Below are 27,172 nucleotides of genomic sequence, written 5' to 3' on the forward strand. Positions count from 1 at the left end.
TCTACACTGAGGGTCATACTTTAAAACGTCAGACCCTTTGCATATGGTGAGCAATTCACTGAAGGTATTTCTTCCGAGTGTAGACTTAAGAAAAAGAAATGGATGACACAATCCTAAAATTTTATTTCAGAAGTGTGGTTTAAATTGGTCTTCCAGGAACTTTTAGCCAGTGAAATGTAGGTGTAAATGTACTAAAATATACACAACGTTAGAGACAGGCAAAAATTTTTGAACAATGCTTTTTTTTTTTTTTTTGCATCAAAAATGCAGATTCAGTTAGACTGAAATACTTTGTGAATTCTTGTTGAATTTCTGAATTGTTATAGTAAAAAAAAATCCAAAAAGATTGAAACATTTTGTTTTCACCTTTTTAAACTAAATGTTTCAATTTTTTTAATTTGAAACAACTTCAATTTTATTTTTAAAAAGGTTTAAAAACTCACAAACATAATGAAACATTTTATTTCTGGTTGAATAAAATGTCCTTTTGACCCAATATGATTTTCCTCCCAATTTTTCAGTTATTCTCCCAGATCTACTCAAACACAGATGACTATCATATAAAAGATATAATTTTCAAAAAACATACTTTGCAATGTTTTCTATCAATGCACCAGAAGTATAGAAGAGACCATCTAATAGCTAAATGGACAAAAATCACCATGATATCTTGTATTTTGCCTGATATATATGTATTGCTATACACACACACACATATAATCTATATCTTATATAGATATATTTCTTCTGTAAATAAAGAGTCAGAAGATCAGGTGGTAAAAGATATAGATATAGATAAATATATTAACCACCTGATCTTCTGACTAGTTAGAGAAGAACACACAAAAGGAAATTTGAAATCAAGAGAAAATCCACAAACCCATATGGATTTGTGTGAACACTATATGATGCAAGTACAATTTTACTATGAAGTAGTAATGATACTCTAGCATGTCTATGATCTCCCTGAGAAGTGATTGGAGTGCATTATGAATGTGAAATGTCTATGATGTGCTGTGACTACGAATTGACTATTATCTATTGTGACTCTGATGTGGCTGCAAAGGTACTGCAAAGCTCTGAGACTTCGATGTGACTTACTGCTATAACTGTGACATTGCTAGGATGTCATAAGAAGTCTCTGCATTATTTTGGCATTTATGTGCATATGTATAATATGTAGACAGAGTACAGAGGGAAAGTCAGATTGATGTATTTGCGAGATGTGCTGTTTAAAAAGGGGTGAAAATTTAATTTCATAACAAAACAAAATTTTGTAAGTCATTTTCAGAATCAATGTAAGCATTTTGCTCTGGCTGATCTGATGAATATATTCTTGCATAATGTCAATGTAAACAAAAGCTCAATGTTGTAATGATGGTTTTGTTACTGATATTTATATGACAAGGATTTGTAAACATGTTAATACTTCCTAATTAAATAAATAGCATTAAAAAATTTCTGTGTTGATTTTTTTGTTTGGGGTTTTTGTTTATTTTGTTGGGTTTTTTGCATTCTGGCTAAAGGTTTTTTAAAATTGCAATGAAAAAAAAGTTCCAAAACATTTTTAAAAATCATTTGTTGCTTAGCAAATTTCTAGAGTTTCAGGTTTTTGCCTTTTAAACTTTTTGCAACAAAACTTAAAATTTTTAAGTATATTTTCAAATTTTTCTAAAAAACACATTTTTAATTTTTTTTGTATTATGCAATTTTCATTAATTTTCCAAACATTTTCAGGTGTTATAAAATCCAAAAAAAAAAAAAAAAATGTTTTCACTGGCAAAAGCTCACAAAACTACAGAGGTCAAAAGTTATTTTATAGAATGCAAACATTTCCAGGATCAGTCTTTAGCAAGCAACAAACAACTGTTCACTTCGACAAAAATGGAAGTAAATTTTTTTAGGAAGAAAATTAGGTTTTGCAAATGAAAATCTTCCAGATGACATAGCAGAAAACATGACAAATATGAAGTAAACAAGGATAATTGTTTTGCTTTTTGCAAAATCCACATAAAACACAAGTCCACACCGAATTTTCAATGAAGTATCTGCAGGACATGGAACTCTCAATAGTAACCCATTTTATGAATGATTCAACTTGAGAGGCTTCAGTATATTATGATTAAACTTTAAGGCCAGATCTTCAGCTGATGCAAAGTGGCATAATACCATAAACCAATTTACACCATCTAAAGATCTAGCCTTAAAAGTATAGAATCATAATATACTGAATTCAGTGTGTCCATAATATATTGAAATCAACTGGATAATGTCAATTTACACCATTTGAGAATCTGGCTCTTTAATGTTATGCATCTGCTATAAAATACATATTCCATTAAAAAGCCATCATAATATATATTCAATTTTAAAACCTATGTTAACAAACTACATTAAGGGTGACATCCTGTATTAGAATCTGCTGGATTCAGTTCAGGCACAGGGATAGCAATGCAGGATTGGTGCCTAAGGTTGTAGAGCAAAGAACACAAAAGTCATGAAATGCCATCTTAACTCTGGCCTCTTGTGTGTGTGTGTGTGTGTATTATGAGGAATATGTGATGATGTAATTGACGACTATCTCACATTGTACAATATAATAGCATATATTTTATTAAGATTTTATTATGCACTTGAGACTGTACAGGCCACCCCACTCCATGCAACTTATGAGGTTTGCAGGCACGAGACCTTCTCCTGTGAACCTGAGCAGCTTTTACCATGCAAAGGACTCAATCCTGCAAGAAGCTGAACTGAGTGGCCTAATCAAGTAAAGCACTTAAGCATGTCCTTAACTTAAAGTATGTGAGCAGTCCCACTGTAATCAGAGAGAGTCTATCCATCAGCCTCAATGGGTTTGAGTGAAACCAGGGCTTCTGCATAGCCCTGACTCACTCATTACAGACTTTACAAAGGCTAATTGGTGTAATATTTAACAGGAAGCCAGTTGTCAATCTCTTCATCTGAAGAAACACTCTCCAGACAATGATGCCTATTTAGAAGAACTAATCGCATATAGTGATACTATGACAGATACCATACTTTGGAAATAAACATAATCCTTTCCTTTTTTACCCACACTTAACCAGGTAGAGTTTCCTGCCTGTAGTCAGACTGAAGCCCCAGTTCCATACTATAAACCACCACCATGAATTCGTGGACATTTCAAAATAATATATCATGTATCAAGTCATTGTTTTCAAATTACTTATTATTCAATAATTATTTATAGCCATGTGAAATTGCACTCTGAATATGTGGAATTCTTGAAGCTTTGAGAAGGGATTATATAGTAATAATCCATAGCAAGATCTAGTCTAGTAGCAAACACTGATAAATTAATGGACACGTGAATATTTTTGAAACTTAGGACCTGATCCTGCTTCCCTTGAAGTACATGGTGAAATTCCCATTGATGGCAAGAGTGTGGAAATTGATCACAAAGTGATAATTTTTCAGTCTTAAAAAAACCCAACACACAACACCTCAAAGAAAACTGTGAATTCCTCACTGTGTGCCATCTCTCAGGGAGCATCGTCATACTGTAAAGAGACAGGGACCAAAAACCATCAGAAACTCAAAGGAAATCAGAACTGCTGCTTATTGAAAAGAGGGGAAAGGAAAGGTCCTGGAAGCATTCCTTTTATTTTCCTATCCCATATCAAATAAATGTTTTATCAGATCTGTTTTTTTACATATTTACATTCCTGAAATAAAAATCTGCTTAAAACACTATTCAAAGCCTACTGGGGACAAATTCTGCCTTCAGTTACACCCATGTAACCCCGTTAAGTCAGTTGTAAAAATTGGACACACTTTCCAGGATTATTTTTCCTGAACTGGTTCCCTCCTGTTTTCGCAGTCTTTTTTAATTTTTTTTTGGTTTTCTTATATAACTTTTTTATCCTGACTTAAAATTCTATCCTCTGAATTTTTGAGTTGTAACCCTTGATCAGAGGCATCACTTGGCTTTGCTTAGAGATTTAGTGGGCTTTATGAACTCCAGACCACCAGTCTCCCTGCTTCCCAATGCATCTGGATTCACAATGCACAGAGTTGATTGGATTCATAGTGAGCAAGTGAATCCTCAGTACTTACAATTCTGTGCCTATGAATTTTACTGCAATGGTGCTTTGCCATAACTGGGATAACAACTATACTAAATGTATTTCATCTTTTATCAAACTTGGGTTTTTAGATGAAATGTAAAACATTGATATTCCTATTACATCCCATGAGGGAAAAGAAACACACCATTTGCCACAATCAGGGGAAATGTTCTATTGCTTTAGACATGCATTTGTCTCTCACACAAATAGAAGTCATAAAAAGAACATACAACTGGTTAAATGTTATTTGATGTACCTTAGTTCCCAATTGGTTTGCCGTAGGTCCTGTAATGTCTTGTGGAAGTAAATCCATGCATGCACACGAGTACAGGGTTCATGCTTTTTTTATTAGAAGAACTTCAGCAGTCTACTCTATATTCTAAGAACTCTAAGAGCAGTGCTGTCTTTCTCCCATTACAATGTGGTAGCCTTAAAAGGAGACATATTACTTCTCTCCCCCGATTCTGTACAAACCCACCAAGGACTAATCAATCATAAACCTCTATAGCTTTGTTCTCTTACTTCCCACTGTTACAGTCCTATGGACCATCTTCACTGGTCATCTTACTATAGTCACATCTAAGAGATGGTTCGTCCCTTTTATCTGAAATGGTATTAAGGAGGTCTGCTTTTGAACAGCTTCCAATGGACAGCTCTGATTTGGACACACTTTACCATTGGCCATAATGAACTTGCATACCTTCTACTCTGATAGCTGAGTGACCCTGGTGATGTATCTGTATGGTTGTTTCTGCTTTTTTCTCCATTGTACTATTAGTGCACATCCAGAGTTCCTACAACAGCAGATAGATTTTTCCTTTGTCAATGTTTTTCATCAGAAGCTCACTTTCATGCTGAGGTTTTGTTTGTTTTCACACCACTTTTCCATTTTGTAAATTCATCAGCATGCTCCTACACTTTCTTTAATTCTTTTTAAGCACTTTCTTTACAGTCTGCAATGATTCACAGTGCTGATACTGCTTTATTCCATTGTCTTCCAGCTTCTTCACTCTCTGGCTTAAATTTTCCTTTTCTCAGCAGCACTTTTTGTATGTTGTTCTTTTTCTTGAGCATAGTCCAAATGATGTTGCTGTTACACTGTAACGGGGGCACTCACCTCTTGAGCAACTCCTAGTGGCTGGGGGTGGTACTGCAATCCTTTTCTCGTCCCTGGTGCCCTGGGAGGCAGTTGGACAACCTTGGTGGGTCTTCCACGGCGTGGCCCTCCAGCAGAGTCACAAAAGTCCAAGTGAACCCCTTCCAGGGTAGTGAAGAGTCCAATAAATGAACAGACCCGTTGCCTTTACTTGGGTCTTCAGCCCCAGCTCCCTTAAATTCAGCCATTGGTCCAGGCTCTCACACCTGTGCCCTTCTTGGGGTTTATGTCATGGTGGCCAGTAAAGGCACCCAGGCCAGCCCACTATTTGAGGGATACTATCAACAGCAGCTACACACTGCTCGATTTCAGTTCATTTCTGCTTCTTCCTTGAGCCTCTTCCAACTTGGCTCCTTGTAGCTTCACCTTTACCTCAGGGCTAAGGTTCTCAGTTTGTCTCTCTCCCTGAAAACTCAGCTTAAGCAAATGCAGCCAGAAACAAACTCTGATTCTCCCTCAAATTACTTTGGCCAGAGAGGAGCATCCTTACTTGACCCTCTGGTCCCAGCCAGGAACTGACTTGCTAAGGCCTTGAAGCTCCTTTTAGCTGATCCTGCTGGATTCTGATTGGCTGCTTCAATAAGGCCTCTCTAGGCAGGCCAGAAGGACCCACCTTCACTGCTCCTTTCCTGCTTCTTGGGGCATGGTGTGTATTATGACTACTCTCCTTCCTGTGGGAGCCGCAAAGGGCAGATATACTTCTAGAGATCTTGTTTTCTCTTTCAGTTCTGCTTTGAGAACACAAGTTCTGACAAAGCATAAATTGTCCTTCAATCACATTGATGTGCTGCACTCTGAGTCAGCATGTCTCCTACAATAGCCATTGCTTGACCCACCTAGAATTCAGGAACTTTGGCTGTACATCTCTTGTCAACAGCGGATGGATTTTCCTTTTCCAGTCTTGGATTTGAATTCTGTTGTGGGATAAGCACTTTGCCATATTTATGACATTCCTTTCCAAATGCTGGGCAAGCTAAGTGTTGTCTTGAATAGAGTTAGTACCAACAACATATTTTGCAAGTGTTTTAATCACAAATTTTAAGGCTTGGTCTGCTGGGGCTGATGGCTTGTGTGCCCTTTGCATACACACAAGCTGTCCATCATTTTCCATGCTCAAGGCCTGTGACTCTGCCACTTCTACAGATCATCCAACGTCCAAGTCTGACCAGCGTAAGATCTAACTCACTAAGAACTGTTCTGCAATGATAGATAATATCACACAGTTTCCATCTTTATCTCAGAATTCAAAATAGAAAGCTTGCATGAAAGTGCAAGTTGGCATCATATGGGATAATAATACAATCACTTTCTCAACTGGTTCTCGTGTAAAAAGAGATGCTTTGTACATCACCTGTAATAGAGAGAATTTTCCAGTCACAACACTTGGTGCTTTTTCAAGGGGGAACTTCACCTCTGCTAGGAATTTTTGCGGGGATTGAATCATAAACGTCATTTACCCTTTATATCACATAGTGCAGCTTACCAATCTGGACTCCAATTACAAGCACCAAAAATTGGGCAAATGTTCCATTCTTATTGAATTTTGGAAGTGTCGGTAATGCAAATTCCATGTTCCTTTTTATGAGTCTTTTCTTTTGGTTTTCCATTTGTAAACTTATTGGGACAGATCTTCAGCTGGGGTTGCTCAATTGATTTCACCATTTATGCTAGCTGAGGATCTGGCCCTTATTTGTATTTTCCTTTCAGAGGTTTAGGATTTTATGCATGAACAAGAGTAATCACATGAAAGTTTGTGAGTAGCAAATAAAAAGAGTGTCAACGTGGTAGTCCTGCCTTGAGTGCAGGGAACTGGCATAGATCACTTTTTGAGGTCCCTTCCAGTCCTACAATTCTATGATTTTATGGTTGAATCAAAACCAAAACAGAATATGAACCAATATTCTGACCAGGTCTAATCTTGAGTTTAGCCTATATTAAGTGATGACATCACATTGTATTACTATCCTCTTTCCTTTTTATTTTCATGGATCTCATACTATTTTAAAAAATGGTAGATCTGTATTTAAAAACCAAATCAAGAAGAATTTCAAGACCTCCTAATCTGAATGTCAGGACTACATCTGGGTGGGAAATGGTGCTCTCATCACGTAAAACTTTGAGATTTCAAAAACTTTACATTCTGAACTGGGATGAACCCAAGACCTTAAGAAGTTTATGAAAAAACAGAAATAAAGAGACCAACCCACCCCAAAATAGCCAAGGCTAATTCAGAGCAGGGACTTGACCTTGGTTCTCGCATACCCCAGGTGAGCGCCCCAACCAACAGGCTATTGGCTATTCTGGGATACTTTTCTGTACATCTCCCTGTCTCTGTCCCATCCTGGCCCCAAGAAACTTTTCCCAATGACACTTTTGATTAAACCGGTATGTTCCAGGAAAAAGTTTTGGTTTTGGCGAATTGACATTTTCAGATGAAAAAGGATTTTACTTAAAAAAATTCCTGACCTGCTCTAGTCAGGATCTTTCATGCCCCTACTGCTCAACATCCACTAAAACTTCTTTTTGAATCCTATTTCTGCTTCTGAAATTCCAACAAGAATTCATAAAAGAAATCAGAAAGGCGCACGTTAGGTAGTCAAAGAAATAAATAACTTTTAGAATAAATGGAATTGCAAGGGTGTTTGCTTTTTTTAAGTCCTACTAGTATTTCTTCCATGATTTAAAACCTGGACTGGACAAAGCATTGGTGAATACGCTGCAGGAATAATTCTGTTTTTGCCAGTTGATGGACTCTAGGACCTAACTGGTCTTTACTAAAGCTAATCTCTATTTAAATGTAACCATTTAGCCACAGTTTCTGTTCCGTGGCAGAAAGTGGCGGTGTTCTGTGAAGTGCTAACATTCTAATGCAGCACTGACACTTCAGGGGATGTAGCTGGTCCCCGGAGCAGCACTAGCAGTGCATTTTGCCCAACCTACCAACTATCTGAGGCAGCAGCGAAGATATGAATAGGTTATTTTCTACCTCCTCCTTTGAAAAAAAACTATTCCTGGGCAAGAGACTTAAAAACTGCAGCATTTTTTTTTTTTTTTAAATCCCCTGCCCTCCCAATTAGGAGAATGAACAAAACTCCATGGCACACTTTCTGGGTTTTCTATACACTAGCCCCATTAGTTTGCTGGGGAAAATAAAATTAGAAACACTTTATTACGATTTCCAAATTAGCATGTAACAAATGTTTCAATAATCCTTACCGAGCAAAAAGTCTGTTTTGCTCAACAAGCAACTGACAGCTTTCTAATCCAGTTACATTAAAGTCCTTTTCTGAGGGTGTGAGGCACTTTTTAACTAGCTCCTTAGGGCATTGTTAGATATCATTGCTTATAGCCACTGGGAGCCACTGTGCTGTAATAGTGATTCCTACTTCTCTCCTCATCAGTCATATACAGTAGCCTACAAGCGATTGTTATGAACATGCAAATAGCCTCTACCATCCAGGAATGCCATAAATATGACTGGAAGACTGTCCGTTCACATACTATGGTCAGCCCAGACTAACACCACCTTACGAATGAGAATGATTTCCTGAGTCGTAGGGCAGAATAATTCACTTACACAGATCCTTTTTCTCCGATTGATAACTTACATATAACAGTATACATTTAAGGGTGTTTTTTAAAAACAGAAAATACATTTAGCAACTCAAGATGCATTTCCTTTATATAACAGACTGTAGACTACAGCTATGTAACAGTTTCAATCTCAGCTTCATGTGAGGACTGAATCAATTTAGTCTGAAATATGGACAACTAGGAATCAGGGGCAAAAAGCATAATATAATTTGCATTTTAGAAGTGCAGAGAGAGACCCATAAATACATGTAGACAGTTAGTAAAGAACTTCACTTTTAAGAATTTTACAGCTCTTCTGGGCTGGAGTTTGTGGAGATCAAGTTCAGGAGTTATTAAAATTGCCAAGCTACAATTAATAGCACAGGAACTATTCTTGTTGAATGAATTCTTGATATTAATCAGGAACTGTATGTGCAAAGTGCAGGAGACTTCCACTGCAACTAATTACCAAAGCCAGTAACATTAGCACTACAAAGTACTACTGCCCAGGAATAGACGGTGAGAAAATATTCACCTAATGGTGAACATGTGAAAGTGAATATGAACAAAAATGCTAAATTTAGGGCAGATTTGAGATACTCTGATTTGCAGAATCAAATATGGCATAAGACAAACTAACAAGGATCATGCAAACTATACAAATGCAAAACCCTTTCAATATACTATCAGAAGGTAGTGCATGATGAGTGAAATTTCACCCCGTGTAGATGACTAACATGAAGCCAATGTATCACTCTTTAAATCTCCACTTAAACCCTATTTTGTGGTCTTAATTGGGATGTAAATGTTGCATAGACTTGGTGAAAGTTTATTTTTTAATTGAACTCCCAAAATATAGAACAGTAATATATAGCTGCTGGAATTTACATTATTCAAAAGTGAAAGACAGAAGCCAGATTTGAACCAAATAGCTACATGGATTCTCTCATAAATCATCCCCCCCCAGAGTTGTCTGATTATGTTGTTTCATTAGTTACAGGAATTTGTACTTCAGTTGTCTGTTTCATGGATGCATATAAGGATATACCAGTTAGAATCCTAGGAGTCCAGCTCTAAATATGACCGACCCAAATTACTTGCTTTTACAAATAGTCACGAAAATAAATGTCAAGCTCAGTTTTTAGATTTGCATAAAATTATTAAAATAGAAATAAAGTCAGAATACAAATCAACACAAAAATCTTTTGACAGCACAATTACTGCAGCCTTTCCAGCTCTTAATAACGTACCAGAACAGAAAATCTGCCTATCCTCATTTCTCAAAATACGACACAAAGCCTGGTCCTTGGTTTGCCTGGAAAAGTACAAAAAAGCTCAGAACATCTCCTCTATCCTCAAGGTGGTACCCCATTACTCCCTTCTCCTCCCCTTCCCTGCAATCCCTACCTTGCATGAAGAGTCCCTATCTGAAAAATCATGATGGTTTGGTGAAGTTGCACATTTCCAAGCCCAAAAAATGTTTTTAAAAAGTTGTGTGTGTTACTGTGTTCATGGTTGGTCATGTTCTCCCCATGACCCCGAAGTTTCCTATACTGTCCAGCTGGCTCTTGACTGCCTGGGAAGGAGTCAACTTAAAATTTCCAGTCAACCAACTGGACAGCCTTCAGTGTCTACCAGTGTCTTTCTAACAAGTGTTACTTGATACCAAAATCGATAGGCATTCTCATACCATAACGATGTGTGCAATATAGACAGACAGAGGGCTATCGGCCCATCACTGCGCCTCCTGAAATGAACCAAGCCAGTAAACAGTATAGTAAGGACACAAGGAGCTTTTGAGGATGTCTCCAAATGCATGATATGACTCAGCAAGTAGCACAAGCCCCAAAGGGTTTTGGGTTTTTTTTTCAGAGAGAGAGAGAGAGAGAGAGAGAGAGAAGTGGAAATTAATATTACTGATCTCAGTTCTGTCCACAAAGGCTGCCAGGTCTGAGCTCCAATTTTTATTTTTTGGCAAGTTAAAGCAATGAGAGCTGATATTTATTTCTAAATATTAATATTAGGCCAAAAATAAAAAGATGAATGTGGATCATCCCCCTGTGCTCAGCTCTGCTAAGAGTAAGGAACAACACCTGGTTCTCCAGTAAAATAAACTGAAGTTCACCCAGAACACATTCAAGAATTAGATCAAACCAGAGCTAGAGCAGCACTGCCATGCAAAAAAAGAAAAGGCATCAGACATCTCTGGAGAACAAGACTGATAATACCATTGTGACTGAGTTCTCAAGAAAGGAGATATATCGCAATTAATTTTTTTCAGTTACTCACGCAAACCAGCACTTGACTTGTTCAAGAAGCGGAAGCTCTTGAATCATTGTTTTTATCCATTGGACCAAAGGCAGCCGATAACCCGCATGGAAAAAACATGGCTCTGGGATACATGTTGAGCAGTTTTGCAGTAAATCTTATTTATTTCCTCTGAGTCTTCAATATCTAAAGCTCTTATGTATTCGTTATCAGCAACATGTCAAGTAATGTGATAACTTGACAAGGTTCTATTGAAGCAGCTTAGTGGGACATGCAGTACTTATGATTTCCGATAAGAAAACGTTCAGAAAGGTCATATCCTCTGTAGAATTCTGTATCTCTCTGTATCTCTCTACAGCAGTTAGGTGTTTGGAAAACAAAAGTTTTGAAATATCCCCGGAAATTGTGAGTGAAAATTAGTTTGGTTGCGTCAGCACCAACTATTATGTACTTGGAACTATACAAGAAACAGAATAAGCATGTCCCTGCCCAAAGAGTTTCCCTAATCTGATAATGGATGTTTGACAACATTATGCAGTGACCTTTTGGTACAACTTGGCATGATTAGTAATAGAATGTCCACTTGAATAAGAAATTGGGCTTGCAAATGAGGATACAGAGTGCATTGCTAAAGTTCTGCAGTGTAGTTTTGCAGTGCTTAGGTTGCCCCAGTCTTGCTGAGTACTGTGGTTAAAGCACAGAACTGGGAGATAAGAGATCTGGGTTCTACATAGTCCTGGCTCTGCTACAGGTTTCTTGTGTTACCTGGGCAACTAACTAAACTCTCTGTGCCTCAGTTTCACCAGCTGCATAATGGAGGAATTCATAATTGTTATTATACCCATTTTACAGATGGTGAAGCGTGGGCACAGAATCCACAGAAACCAAAACATATGCACAAGCCTCTGACGTGAAGCTACCAAGATTTGTACAGCCTCATTTTATACAAAAGTCACCCAGAGTCATGAAAAAAAGAAAAGAAAATTTAATTAAACCCAAATTATACTAAAATAACCACAAAGGTCTTATCAAAATCATTAGGGAGTACCTGGGGCTGGAAGTGTGCATCTGTGGAGTGTGCATACCTAACACAAAGAAATCATGTTATAATTCCCATGGAATACTTCTTTTACATCAAAACACTGTCTTAAAAGGGTGACAATCCTTTTGAACAGATGAAGGATGCAGGCACTTTATTCATGCCATGCATTTCTCCTAGTCTACTATCACCCCCATGCAAGTTGGCACTCCTCCGCATTTCCCTGTCCCTCTCTCTAAACAGATTGTGAACCCCTTACTCACACAAGTTGTCCCATTGGCTTCAGTGGGACTGGCTTTTGGAATGGGATCCACCCTCTCTGGTCATGTGCATCTGAGCCAGCACATGTTGAGGGAGGGACAGTTGTTTACTGCTGGTATAGGATAAGTAGCAAGAGCAAGGAGAAAGCAGGGGAACTGTTCCTCAGAAGGATGTGCCCACTCAGTCACTGTGTGCACGAACGCTGTTCTTGATCAGGGCTGCACCCAACAGCACAATCTTACCCACAATCTTTAATATTACATTTATTTAATGCAACCCTATGGCACCCCAGTAACACAACAGCCCTTTTTCAAAAGCATGAGAACATCCCAGGACAACACTGACTGGAGTTTTAACACTGACTGGCTGAAATTCAAAATTTCCGGTTTGTGGGAAATTTTGACATTTTTAAATTTGGTTTCAGTCTGATTTCGGTTTCCAACCAACTCTAATTTTAAAGAAAATGGGCCCAACTTCTCCCCTACTCTGGCCAACTTTGCATCGTATAGGCAGATCAAAATGACTAACTGGCCAGCTGAATATTATCATGGCATATGGAAATCTTCAGGTGTCGTAGAGCGAAATAGCTTGCTCAATTCCACACCCTGACTAACCACTGTAGGGGCATGACCAGGGAAAAAGAGCGTGGCCAGGGCACCACTGCACTCCAGCAACTCCCAACTACCAGAATGGCTCTGTTTGGGCCATACGTAGGCAGCTGGGCATAAATTAGAAGAACAAAGCTGCACCAGGAGTTGAGCCAGCACCGGGTTGGCCTCAAGATTGAAGGTCCACAAAGGCAGCATACACCCCTCTTTAGCCCCAGGCCTTTGTGCCAAATGGAGCTTGGCCAGATCCATGAATTGGGCCCAGTGTTTTGCTACACAAATAAACTAACATCAGCTGATGCCCAAGCTACCTCTGTCATCACGAAAATCACCACCCAACAATGAGCTGCATGCACATATATTACATAATATCAGAGACAAGTGAACACATTCAGCTGAGTGTATAGCTTAGAACATATGTGACAAATCCCCAGATCTTTACTCGGGCCCAATGTAAATGGAGTTAACAATACTGCCAAGAAATGTTCTTAACAGTAGTTTCCTTTTGTACAAAGCCTGTTGTGCTTTCCAGCATGTCATGCTGCTTATTCCATTGAACATATTGAGCCAATTAGGTCATCTTTATTGTTACTTTTTTTCCAGTCTTTCATTCTTCCTGATGAATGCAGAGCTCTTTCACTTGAGCTCACAAGTTTTGGTGAAGAAAATGCAGATGTCATTATTGGAGTCTATTAGATAAAATGTTACCTTCACATGAACTTGACTCAGAACAATGGTTTGATTGTAAATCTGAATCACAGCTGGAAGCCACAAGCTAAATAGCAATACGAATAATAGGAGGAGGAAAAAATGGCGCTATTAGGCAAATCAAAGAATCATAATTTACATAAACACCTGCTCATGCTTAAATCTTTTGAAAGACAATTATTTTAAATCCTGGCAAGTGCCGCAACTCAGATTGTTAATGCTCAGATACTCTTGTTCCTTTTTTCACCCAGGACGCTGGTGGGATCAGAATCAGCAGATTAAGGAGTCGCTGTCAGCTGTTCTGCCTGAGGGAGGATTTTCCTTATGATGAGACAAGGGACCACTCTTGATTAAAAAAAAGAAAGAAAAACGAACCCCCTAATGACCACTTCCCTAATGCTGATTGGAAATCAGCCTGATTATCAGTGCTCAGGGTATTGCCATTAAGGCTAGCTCAGAAGCCTAATTATTTACCAGCAAAACTCCTCCTGTAGGTGAAATCAATGTTGAGTCTTTGGATGGAGCCAACAAATGGCAGAAAATTCAGAGTGGAGATTGAAATTCTGTCCTTAACTTGTGATCTCATACTTCTGTATTGCCAGAAACCCTGCAAACATATTAACCAGGCATACTATCTAGGGTGGACTTTGGAAACCGGGCAAATTTCTGCTTGCAATTACACACCTATAACTGGATTAACAGGCTGAGTGGTGTAACTAAGGGAAGAATTTTGTCCACTTCATACAACAGTGTGGACCACTTACTTAGAAGAGCCAGATTCTACCCAGGATCAGCACAGAGTGATCGCAATATTGGGTACTAGTGATGGGCCTGAAACCAAAACCCTGCACTTGAACACCCTCAATGTGGAGCAAGATTGTACATGGATCCAGCGTTCAGTTTTGCAACTGGCTCTTGTCTCTTCAATGTGTCTAGTCAATCCCTTAGCTCCAAACACACTTTCAATTTTAAGAACGTTTAGAAGTTGAACTACCCCTCAACTTTGTGACTCAGGATCATTGCTGATCTTAATCTAAACTCACTGGTTTTTCATCAACTTTAACTGTGCTCCTGCTGTGAGCATTATTTTAACTTGGCATTTTGGTGAGGGATTTTTAAATTAGTGTTAATAAAAGGCATCCTAGTGATTGTGCTACACATGTGGTTGGGGTTCTCTTGTTTGAGGCATCTCCGTGTTCACAGTGGAAGACAAACACTCAGGGCCAAACTCTGCCCTTTGATGCACATGCATGAATCAGCAGAAGCCTTGAACACGACCGAGAACAGAATTTAGCCCTTCGAATCTGAGTGAATATCCTGAGTGAAGCTCAGAAGTGTAGGCTTAATTTACTCCGTAATCTCCACTGTTGCTCAATAAGTCGCAGACTCACTTAAAGTCTTTCCTGGCAGAACACAGATATGGCCAAGTCCTAATTTATTCAGGCAAGTGAGATGCTAACTTGGGATTGCACCTGGTTATCAACAGGTAGTTTTAATCACAAGAAGAAGCCTAATTAAATTAGAAGCTTTTCATGGAGGCATACTTGACCTGTTCCTTTTTTTGTTAAGACCGAAGTCGCTGAACATGGATTCTTGGATTTGAAAGCTTTGATTTCTTCCCCTTTGGCACCATTGATTCTCACTGGACTGTATGGCTTCCCCCCACTTCATGCATAAAGTGACATGGAAGGAGAGCATCAGCCACACAGTTGAGTGGATTTTACTGGGAAGTTGCTCTGCTGCATTGTCCACCATGGGGAGGGAGGCCAGAGCAGGAGCAGCATGTACTGGAAGGCAGTGGAAGGCCAAGTCTGCAGGACTAAGAGCTAGTTCCCACAGCTTTCATCCTGTGTATGCTCCCCCCTCAGGTTCTCTACAGCACACCAGCACTTTTTTGGTCATTGATATACTGCCATTGCCATGGGCATGCTAGCTCCCATCCAACGCTTCTGTTGCAGTGTATAAAACTCAGAGAGGAGAGTTATACCGTTGCTTCCAAAAGCAGTAACTTTGCTTTCTTTGTTCCCTGACAGGGCAACGTAGCACTTAGAGCAGCTGTACCTGAGAATGCGCCTCTTGGGCCAGAACTTCAGCAGGTATAAATAAATGTTGGCCTACAGGGGACCTTGTCCCTCATCTTTGTTTCAATCAGCTACTTGGAGCTAAGTTACCAAACAGTGTCAATGTGGGATGATGCTCCCATATACCTGTGATTGTGTACAATCTCCTCCACTTCCCCTGTACTCTTATTGGCTCACATACATACACACCATACAGTGGAAGGGAGTATCTGGTTGATTCCTTAATACATGTGCCTCGTTCTCTATTACTTTAGCTTTCTGAAATCAAGTCTTCAAGCATTTAAATGTTTATTAAACCTCTATTTGGGGATTATATTTATTTCCAGTCATATACCAGAGATACCTGTTATCTAAGACTCATTTTAGAAACATGGGGCAGCTCCATTGATTCACACCCTTTGATTCATTAATTCACACCCATGAACTCCAAAGATGTTTAACAACAATTAAAAACTACAATGGACTTACTTAAAGGAGTAAACAATTATTAATTACTAAAAGTATTACTACTTTTATCATTTCCTTTGAGCTTGGCCACTCAAAAACATAGGACACAACCTTGGCTCCAAAGACCTTTCATTCTAATCACCAGGTGACATTTCAGCTGAAAGAAGGGCAGTTCTCAGAAAGATCACTTCTGGGGGGCTTTGTGGAAAAAATGTGTTTTTAAGGAAGGTTTGAAGAGAGAGAGGCTGGCTGGCTACATGGTGCACAAGAAGGCGGAGCTCCAAGTACAAAGGGCTGCATGGAAAAAGACAGACGTAAGTAGCAAAAGTATACCAGAAACATGGTTGAGAGAGGAATAAAGGCAGCAAGAGGGATAGCAAGAGGAAATGAAATCAGAGCAGGTACAGTGGTCATTATTAAAACATCTAAGGATAGGAAATAACTGCAGTGTCTCCGATAAGACAGTGTGGTGGCTACTGTTAAATGCTAGCTTTTTAATATTGCTCATTATAGTCTGGGGTGGAGCGGTACGGGCCACAAAAGTGAGTATAAAAGGTAATGTTTGATGCAGAAGGTGAAGGGATCCAAAGAGGACAGGGGCACGGGCAGAGCAGCAGGAGACGAAGATGCTTTTAGCACAATCGGTTTGGATACATTTCAAGATGGAATGTCAGGAAGCCAAAGAGTCAGACTAGAATGGAGATTCCATGGGTGACCAAGGGAGATATTACTGTTACTTCACTTTATTTTTCAGTGCTGTTATAAAGAGCGGTAACATTAACTCTGCCATGCCTTCTAATGTTTTGAATAAGCAATTTGCATTCTGGTCCATTTCCAAACATGGTGTTCTGAATAGCACCAGAGGGTCCTGTGGCACCTTTAAGACTAACAGAAGTATTGGGAGCATAAGCTTTCGTGGGTAAGAACCTCACTTCTTCAGATGCAAGTGTTGTGAATGTAACCATTTTGCTCAACCCAGAAATCTGAATTTTTTAAAAATAATCAATCCCTAATTATTGATTGATATATATGCCTGAATTTATTCCTGTGGAGAGAGATTGCTGAACATACAACATTTCAGAGTGCTAGTCTGAGGGAAAATTTTCTTTGAAGAGCATGAACCAAAGACAGGGTTAAAACCTGTCATAAGATGCCGAGATATTTTTGTTATTGTTTACAGAACCAAAATTCTCTACAGGGAATCCCAAATTCTACAGAGGGTTCTTGAGTGTTAAGGCCAGACCCCCACCAGGTGTAAAGCAGCATGGCTCCATAGCCCCAACTTTACTTTGAAGCCTTTCTATTAGCAAGCATTAAAACCATACACAACCAACCATCTTCCTAGGAGGTGTAGTTTCTTCTCTGAAGAACAACAACTGTATTATGTGTTTGTACAGTAGCTAGCACAATGAGGCTGCCTGTGACCTGGATTATGGTCTCTAGAAACTACCATAATAGAAACAAAAAAAATATGGAAGGGGGCTGTGGAGTGTAAATTTTTCCACCTAAAGTTAGCAATAGCATTGCCTCCTGGAACTGAGTTCAGAATGGCAATTCTTAGGACGGCAGAACAAGAATAAGTCATGCATTGTAATAAAAATACTCCTTTAGGGCAAAACAATAAGTCTTTCTAGACTTCCATCAGGAGAAACAACAGAAGCCATCAGAGCAGGAGATGTTCTGGAAGGAGAGCAGAATCTTAAAGATTCCACGTTAAGAGTTTTGGTCCAAATCAAACTTCAACTAAGTCACCTTTTGGGGATAAACTCATGAAGATATGAGGCAAATTGAAGCCCTTAACAGTTTATTTTGGATTGTGTATGTCCCAGAGAATACAAAATGTGAAGATTTATGGAAGTATGAATTAAGAACCTCAGGGAGCTGTAGAAATATTGATTTCGCACAGTATGCTGTTCAGTACAGGAAAGTACTGGAGATAAGCAGCAAAGATGCATGTAACCCTGTCCTAGCACATTTCACTATCTATTAGCAAGCTCGCAGCCCTCAAACAAGCAATTGTTTAATTCATTCATTCCTAATTATTACAGTTATGATCCAATGAGGTATAGAATACCTCCATCTCAAGTTGAGCACCGTGCAGCTCTTGGGAAGTGCCAAGCACTTGGTATGGTCAGGTCAGTCCTCAGTTTGTAGAAAAGACCAAGAGAGTTGTTTTTTAATCAATAGTTGGAATTATGGAGGGTAAAAGTATAGTTTGAATAAAATAGCAGCCAACCCAACTCTGCAAGTACTCTGAACCTTCGTTAACGTTCATCACATTTTGTTAGATCATTTTCCTTATTTTCAACGATTCTAGGCATTGAGGGAATGATTTCAGATAAATGGTTCTGGTTTTGACAGATTTCTGAGAGTAGGTGACTTGTATTAACCCTCCTTTTTATTCTGGTCAGCCAGGTTATAGGGAAGAGATCTTTTTGTGAATGGTGATGAAATGATATGGAATACCGACGTACTGGCTAAGGAGAGGAGATTGTGGATGAGTGGTTAGAGCAGCAACAGTGATTCAGAGCTCTTGGGTTCTAGTGTCAGCTTTCGATACCTTCAGATAACGTTTTTAACCAGCAGACTGATAGAATTTTTCCTTACCTTTTCATTAATTATTCAGAAATCAGCAAGCAGATTTTTTTTAAAAAGAATAAACAGAGCTTTGGTCTGAGAAAGGGTTTGCAGGAAAGTCCAGTGCAATCTCAACCACAGCTTTCATTGCCCAGCAAAACCAAAATAAATAGTCTCAATCCCATGTACTTGCTGAACAGTCCAAACATGGGTCTAACTATATCAATAGCCCACCCTTTACCTGAAGGGGGGGGGGAGGGGAATCAGGTTCTGGATACTTTCTCCATAACTACACACCTGTAATGCAAAATCTCTGCATGTCTTCCTTAAAAAACTAGCCTGTCTTCTCTTTTAATTATACCTGAAAAGTGTTAAAAAAAAATACTGCTTTGAAACAGAGAGAGGGAGGGAAAGGAAGAAAGAGCTAATATGGTTGTGTGAATCTCAAAGACCCTTGCAAATAAGGGATCATCATTTTAATTCTCAAGTAGAAATTCCTTTAAGGATTTCTAACAATTCATAAATGAGTCCTGATGCACAATCCAATTCAATTAAAAAGTGGATAAGTCAAAAAGTGGAAAGAAAAAATGCCAAGCCTGTGTATCTTCTCACTTATGAATCAATAGAGCATTCATGAATCCAGCCCAGTGTGATTGCAAGGAGCTGAGCATTCTACATTATTACCGTACTGTAGTTCATTTAATACTGCAACTATAGTTCATTTAATGCTGTGCTGGCTTCTCTTGCATTTTCCTCATATAAAAGTTAAGTATCCACTACAAAAATGAATCATCTAAACTCCAGGTAAAAGCTATCACAGTATGAAAATAGAGATCATGCTGTGAAAATGATATCAAATGTTATATAAAAAGAGCTATCCTATTGAAAGTGTTTGTGGTTTGTAGTTTACCTCCTGTTAGTGGTTCTCTCTGTATTGATTTCAAAAACCTGCTCAGAAAGCTAAACTCAGAATTTTTATGAAAGTATCTATAAAGCGCAGCCTGTTAGCATCTTTTCAGGAGTGGAAAACCAATATAGATATATTACACACCAAAAAAAAAAAAAAAAACTTACATTAAAAGAACATTAAAGCTGCAAAGTCAAGCATTCAAAAGTTTGGAAATGTTCAGCCCCCTTGTGTGTATGCATTATGATCTTTAATTACATGATCGCATACTATTCTTTCCACAGCACCCCTGCCTCATTCAGTGTACTGGATGGACCTGCTTTGGGAACAATCAGGGTCATGCAGTGAAGGACATTGTTGTCTGTAAAACATTGCCTCATTTGTTAGAGAAGTTTGAAGGTGTGTAATATTTCTGCAGAATTTGGAAAGCGTTTAATAAATGAGGCAGTGGATTGCAGAAAGAGAAAGGATGGTCTCATGGTTAAGGCAAATGAACACTGCCCTGAAAAGTGGATTCTATCTCTGCCTCAGCCATAGCCACAGAGTTCCTAAGTGAGGATAGGCAAGTTATTTAAACCAACCTGTTACCACAGATGGCTGTTTCTCCTTTTCTGGGGACCCAACTTGAAACACCTGGGGCCTGATTTGCAGAAGTGCTGAGCACTCACAGCTGCAACTGAAGTTAAGGGAGTTTTGCTCTGAACAAATAAAGTACTAATAATGCAAAGCACTCTGAAATAACAAGCCCTGGGTGTCACAAATTAGGCATCCAAAATTAGTGAATACCTTGGACCTAAATCTGTATGGATCTCAGTTCCCCAGCTGTTAAAAGGGGATAATACCACCTCATCTCACCAGGTTGTTGTGAAAATAAATTCATTAATATTTGTGAAGATCTCAAATACTATAGTGATGAGCACAAGAGAAAGGCCCATGAGGAAATCACTAATTCTGTCTTCAGAGCAAAGTGTGAATAGCATGTACTAGACAAGACATGGGGCCACATATTGAACAATGAGAAGGAACAAAATACTGAATAGCTGCTTATTAAGTGAGCACCATCCACCTTATGCACCAAATGAGGGAGGGGTCCTGTGGGAAAAATATTATGAGATCACGTAATTAAAGACAGTCTCACAATGCATATACACAAGGGGGTCAAATTAAGTTTACACAAGTAACCTCAATTCTAGTATTTCTTAACTTTTGAGTGTTTGACTTTACAACATTAACAACGTTCTTTTAATATAGTTTGTGTGTCTCCTAGGTTTTTTTAAAAAGCAAACTGAAAAACCAGAAATTCTACAATGTAACATCATATTGGCATCCGCAAAGATCATCATCAGCATTGGATCTTTTAGATCTGTGATGGGCAAACTGTGGCCCGCGGGCTGCATGCAGCCCATCAGGGTAATTCGCTGGCAGACCGCGAGACATTTTGCTGATGTTGACCATCTGCAGGTGCCCCCCACAGCTCCCAGTGGCCACATTTTGCTATTCCCAGCCAATGGAGCTGTGGGAAGCGGCGGGCCGCAGGGATGTCCTGGCCACCACTTCCCGTAGCTCCCAGTGGCAGCTGCGCGGGGGGGGGGGGGGGGGGGGGGGCCGGGGGGGGGCCCCGGCCCCCCACCCCCGGGGCCCCCGGGGGGGGGGGGGGGGGGGGGGGGGGGAGGTGGCGTGCCTGCGGACAGTCAACATCAGCAAAATATCTCGCAGCCTGCAATCAGATTACCCTGATTGGCCGCAGGTTGCCCACCACTGCTTTAGATCCACAGCACAGACCTCTGCCGCTTTAGCCAATGGAGTCACAGTTAGCTGTAGTAGATTGTTACTGTCTATGTGGACCAGCACTAGATGGGGCTAAGACTGGTTCACATAGACAATTTGCCTGCACCACACATTTGCTGTCATTCATAATGAGTATTCATTTTCAGTGGGCTAGGAAAACCGAGTAAGAATTACCCTACAGCCAGGTGATTAGTGCACTCACTTAGGATGCGGGACACCCAGGTTCAAGTCCCTGCTCCAATGATTGTTTAATTATTTATAAAAAGTGGAACAGCTTCAAGAGGAGAGATTGAAAAAGTCTCACACCAGACTTTCTTAGCACCCAGAGGCTAGGATACGCTCCTGCAATTTGGGACACCCAAGTTCAAATCCCTTCTCCTTTTCAGGCAGAGGGGGTCTGCCACATCCAGGAGAGTACCCTAACCACGGCATTAAAGGTTATACAGGAGCTCCTCCCCTCCCCGCAGCTTTCTGTGAATCTAACGCTTGGCTTTTGTAAAAATGCCCAAAATCAAAGCAAAACATTTCAAGTCAGGTCAAAACACAATTTTTTGTTTTCACATTGAAAAATCAAAATGTTTTGGTCATTTGGTCAAAACTATTCAGTGAACTCTGTGAATTTGCAAATAGTTTATTTACAGAATAATACAGTTTCAGTTAACTTAAAATTATTTGCCTCCCCCCCCCAAAAAAATTCAGCTAGGTCTAGTAAAGAAACTGTATTTCCACTGGGAGCAGCCAGACTAGCAATAGTGTTTAGACATCTCTCTGAAATGTTTGCAGGCAGCCACTGCACTGATGCTGAAGTCTCATCTCAACTCAACTCATAAACTTGCAGGAAATATGACAAATTCAATAACCAACGAGAGCCACAAATGCAGCTGCCGAACCCAGAACTTAGGCACTCAGATACTTCTCTTTATACGGATCACACAACAACTATGACAGAAGGATAGGAAAAAAACTGCCAAAAATAGGGTGCATCAAATTCACAAAAGCACGCGGCACCTGTACTTGCTGAGACAGAGCCATGCTAAACCAGGATCCCACATGCACAAATGCTGAAGTGTATTGCAGTGACAGAAAAGCATAAAACATAGTACTGATTAATGTAATAAGCTGAACCAAAGGGAAATACTGAGGCCACATTCACCCATCCAAGAGGAAATAGAGGTTTTGTGTTTGGAAAAACAGCTAAGTACACATCAGCATGCCTCCATCAAATAAGAAAGAGAAGCTCCAGCAGGTGACTGGCAAGTACTGGGAGGTGTTGTCAGGGCCAGCTCCAGGCACCAGCCTAGCAAGCAGGTGCCTGGGGCGGCCAATGAAGAGGGGGGCGGCACGTCCGGCCGTTCGATGGTGGGGCCGTCACTCCCTCTCGGAGCAAAGGACCTGCCGCCGAATTGCCGCTGTAGAATGAAGCGGCGGTAGAGCTGCCGCCGCTTGCGATCATGGCTTTTTATTTTTTTTTTCCTGCTTGGGGTGGCAAAACGCTAGAGCCGGCCCTGGGTGTTGTATATCAGAGATGTGCCTCAGACACGGACTCCTCCTTGTATTCCACAGGGTCTCTGAGGAGAGAATAATTTGTGTTATATCCTTTTATGGAATACAACACACTTCCCTCCCACAGGTCCATCAAGCTTTGCTGGCTGGTATGCAGGGCATATATTCCATGTCCCACACACTCATTTCCAGGAGGAAGTATCTCCAGCTCAGCCCTCTGGCTCCTCTAAGCAACAGGAGCCATGAATCAGAAAGTCTTAACATGGCTATGCAAAGGGGATTTGGAATCACTATTCCCTCCTACTTCCCTGCTTGCCCCCCACCCTAACCTTAATCTAGCCCTTCAATGAAAAGTAAGTGGCTGTGTGTTCTCATTTTGTAAAGGCCTCAAACTATCTGCACTAGACTTGTCTGCAGTGTCCTGTAACATGAGGATTTTCATGCAGGATATTCAGAGACCGTATCAATTTGAGCATGGTCATCAACTCACGGCTCTTAGAAGCTCATCTTCTTGACATTCCCATTTCTTCTTCTGGACACAATGTACTAGAATAAAATAAAATCTGCAATTTGTTTGAACTTGGACACATCATCATGTCCAGGATAAAAAAAACAAAACCAATGGGACTAGCAATGAAGCAACACATCACATTCATGTTCAATGTATAACTCAGCTCTGCTCTATGTAGCCCCAAGAGCCTATCTGTTCACAACGTGGGACATCTGCCCATTTGCAATGGTTTCAGTTGGTAGAATAGCAGGTTATATTTTTTCTGAATGTCGCTGCAGAGTCTCTCGGATCCAGATATTTTACACATAACAGTCAGCATGCTGTGAACACATTCCTTATTAGGGAGAAATTTGTGCACAATCAGGTTAACAGTGCGGGTGAAGCACAGTACGCGTTCAGATCCCATGTCTACACATACAATGCTCCTTCCATTGTTCAAAATGACAATCCCCAAAGGAAAGCCATTAGTAGTCAGCCAGTTACCAGTTTCCTTCTTCAGTGTACATACATATAATAATTTGTGTCCCCCATTCCCTCAAAGCCAGAAACTGAAATGGCATTATTCTGCCTATCATCTTCAATGGGATTAAATCCCGGTAGTGAAACAAGGAACAGGAGGAAGAGGCTGTTGCAGAAAAGTTGCAAATTCATCCCTGGAAGCCTGTGGTAAAAAGAACAAAAACAAAACCAGCATAGGGCCCCCAGCAGCAGAAAATGCACTGAGGACAACAGTTTGCAGCCCAGTAAGCCAGCAGCACCAACTACAAAGGTGACGGGGCCATGGTGGTGCAGTGTACCAATTCCCCACTGCAGCCTCGCTTGGCTGCACAACCAGTGGGAACAGTTCCGATGAATCCAGCCCCTACATTATAAATGCATGTGTAGGTACAGCGTACAATATGATGGCTGTTCTATTCAACAGAGCAGCAGTAAAGATTTTAATGCATTCTCCAGTTAGTAAGTTATAAATTCTTGTACAGTCACTGCAATATATACATTATGTCTCTCTGGGAAAACTCTAGCTATCTGAATAAAGAACAGAGCAGAGAACAGATCCTGGAGCAGCACCCAGACTCTGAATGATGGTGTTTTATCCAGTTAGCCACTAAGTGGAGCTACTCAGTAAGAAAGGTAGAGAAAACTTTGTTTTTCAGTCCTAAATTATCTCCAGTTCTGTTAGAAGCAATGTTTTAATGCTCACGGGTAAAACACAAGACAAGGTTTAAAGGGTTAAAAAGAGTAGCCCTAATTGTCCTGGTTATGCACTTTGTATTGATTTACATGCAGCAGGGTTCATTTTGCCATGCTCATTACAGGAATGGTTGCATGGTTTTATCTTATAATAAATCATATTATTCCACCTGACGTCCATTCCCAATTCCAGTTGTGAGGCTGTATTTGGCACTCCTACCCCATTGCGTTCACCTAGCGCTGCAGGGCCATGAACAGTGCTGCAGTGAAATGTTTACTACAAGTCAAGCATTTGTGGAGAATTCCCAGCAAGGTGCTTGATGTTCTTCAACTGCCAGGTGAGGAGGAGAAGAGTGACTTGAAAAATGGGCTGATTCAGTCACTGAACTGATGTAAAATATCATTCCGCTTCCAGGATGTAACCTATCAGAACTCCAGAGTCCATGTGGTATGTTAACTTCTTTCCTGTCTCAATGCTCCCAGAAAGTAGGATGAGGAGGTTGCTCCTCTTCCCATAGGGAACTAACCTATGGAGTTCCACAGGGATGCATCCCCTGCCCCCTCTCCTCCCCCCGTTCCAGATGTCTATACCACAGTTGCGCTCAGTGGAGATATTTGAGCTGGATCCCCCTCAATTTAAAGGACAGAGGGTTGGTGGTAGAGCATTCTCAGTGAGGGGTCCTCAGCTCTGAAACAGACATGCTCCCCTGGTCTGAAATAGCCTGACTCTATTGGCCTTCAGGGAAAGTTGCACGACTCATATGTTTATATAGAGGCTTTTGAGGGAAATCATATTTGTCCATTGGAGAGGAATATGGTTTTCTGGGGGAGAAAATTTAAAATTTATAGCATGGACATCTAGTACCTGGGAGGATAGGCACTCCTTTTGCACATGTCAAAAGATAGAATGACTAATAAATACAATCATTTGTAGTCACGTAAGGGCTTGATCCATAGCCCACTGAAGTCACTGGGAGGCTTAGCACTGCAGACACCATGTTTCTCAGAGAGGCATACATACGCAGCATCTTTGATTAAACTCATGACCTCCTATCTCAACTGCTTTAGCTGATTAGCTAAAGGAGCATCTCCATTCTATCTAGGCTAGTAGAAAGAAGGTATAAGCTTTTGAGCAAATCTGATTTCATTCAGTAGAGGGCAATGGTACATATGCATATAAATTGGACTATTACACTGGCACAGTCAATCCAAGATGCACGTATACATCTGCTACTAACAGTATTTAGGGATGTAAATTTGGCTATTTATCATAGGAACTTAGGTTAGTTATGCAACAAATTACTTAATTCCATATGCATTAGTCCATGACAAGGTATGCTAATCACAGCTCCACTTAGCCAAAATACGTCACAGCACTTGTGAATGGACAAAATGTACCTTATCACGTCCACCATGACTGGTCAAAATACGGGAGTAAGGGTTGAGGGAGGAAATTCCATGAGTAATTTTGCTGAAATTTCTCCCCAGTTTTGACCTTTTTGAATTTTTGCAACTAGCTTTTATACTGGCTCCAACAATGTTCTGTAAACAAAAAAGACTAAACAAATATTAATACTTATATTAATTAATATTGGTATCGTCATTGAGGGATTTTAACCAAAACCGTTAAGAGAAATTTGATAAAGGAGGTTCATTCTTCCAAAACATTTTCAATAAATGTTGCTATTATTCACTGAACAACATATTCAAAACATCGTATTCAGCCAGCTAAAGAATTAGTCAAATGCTGCAAGAAAAAAATGGACAAGTAAATTAGTAAATGAAAAACAGCCAAATTTGCTGAACTCTATTCCACAATTATGGTCTAGTTCTCCTCCCATTGTTATTGATGCAAATTAAACGTATATCCATTGAAGTCAATGCAGTTCCACCAATGTAAAACCAGAGTAAAATGAGATCAGAATCAGGCCCATCATATTTGATCAGCTCTAGTATTTAGGCAGGTGAAGCATCTTTTCACCTCAAAGAGCAAGAAATGTGAAAAGATGTTAAGGAACTAGGAAGGCACCACTTGGGTGGTGAAATTTATTTGTTTCACCATTTATGAGAGCAATAACATTGCACAAGGTATAGCAAGAGATAAGATTGTACGGGTGTGAAGTCACATATTCTGATCTCGTTTCTCAATCTCTCTCCCCACCATCCCCTCCATCTAGTTTGGTAGAGCAATCTGAAGATGGTCTGTTAGTGATGGCCACCACACCATAGGTCTCCAGATGTAATCAGCCTTATAGTTATAGTATATGTGACACAATTACTCCGCAAGAGACTCACTTTGTCCTCCCACAATTGCAAAGTTAATGCTAAGCAAAACAGGAACCACTTGCCCAAAGAGAGGCTAACTTCTGCTATAGGAAAACTGGACTCAGACGTGGACAGTGGAGTATTTTGCTGTAATTATACAGTGTTCCAACAATGCTGCTT

This window comes from Terrapene carolina, unplaced genomic scaffold, assembly GCF_002925995.2.
Source record: "Terrapene carolina triunguis isolate 2854851 unplaced genomic scaffold, T_m_triunguis-2.0 Scaffold96, whole genome shotgun sequence".
NCBI classification, from domain to species: domain Eukaryota; kingdom Metazoa; phylum Chordata; order Testudines; family Emydidae; genus Terrapene; species Terrapene triunguis.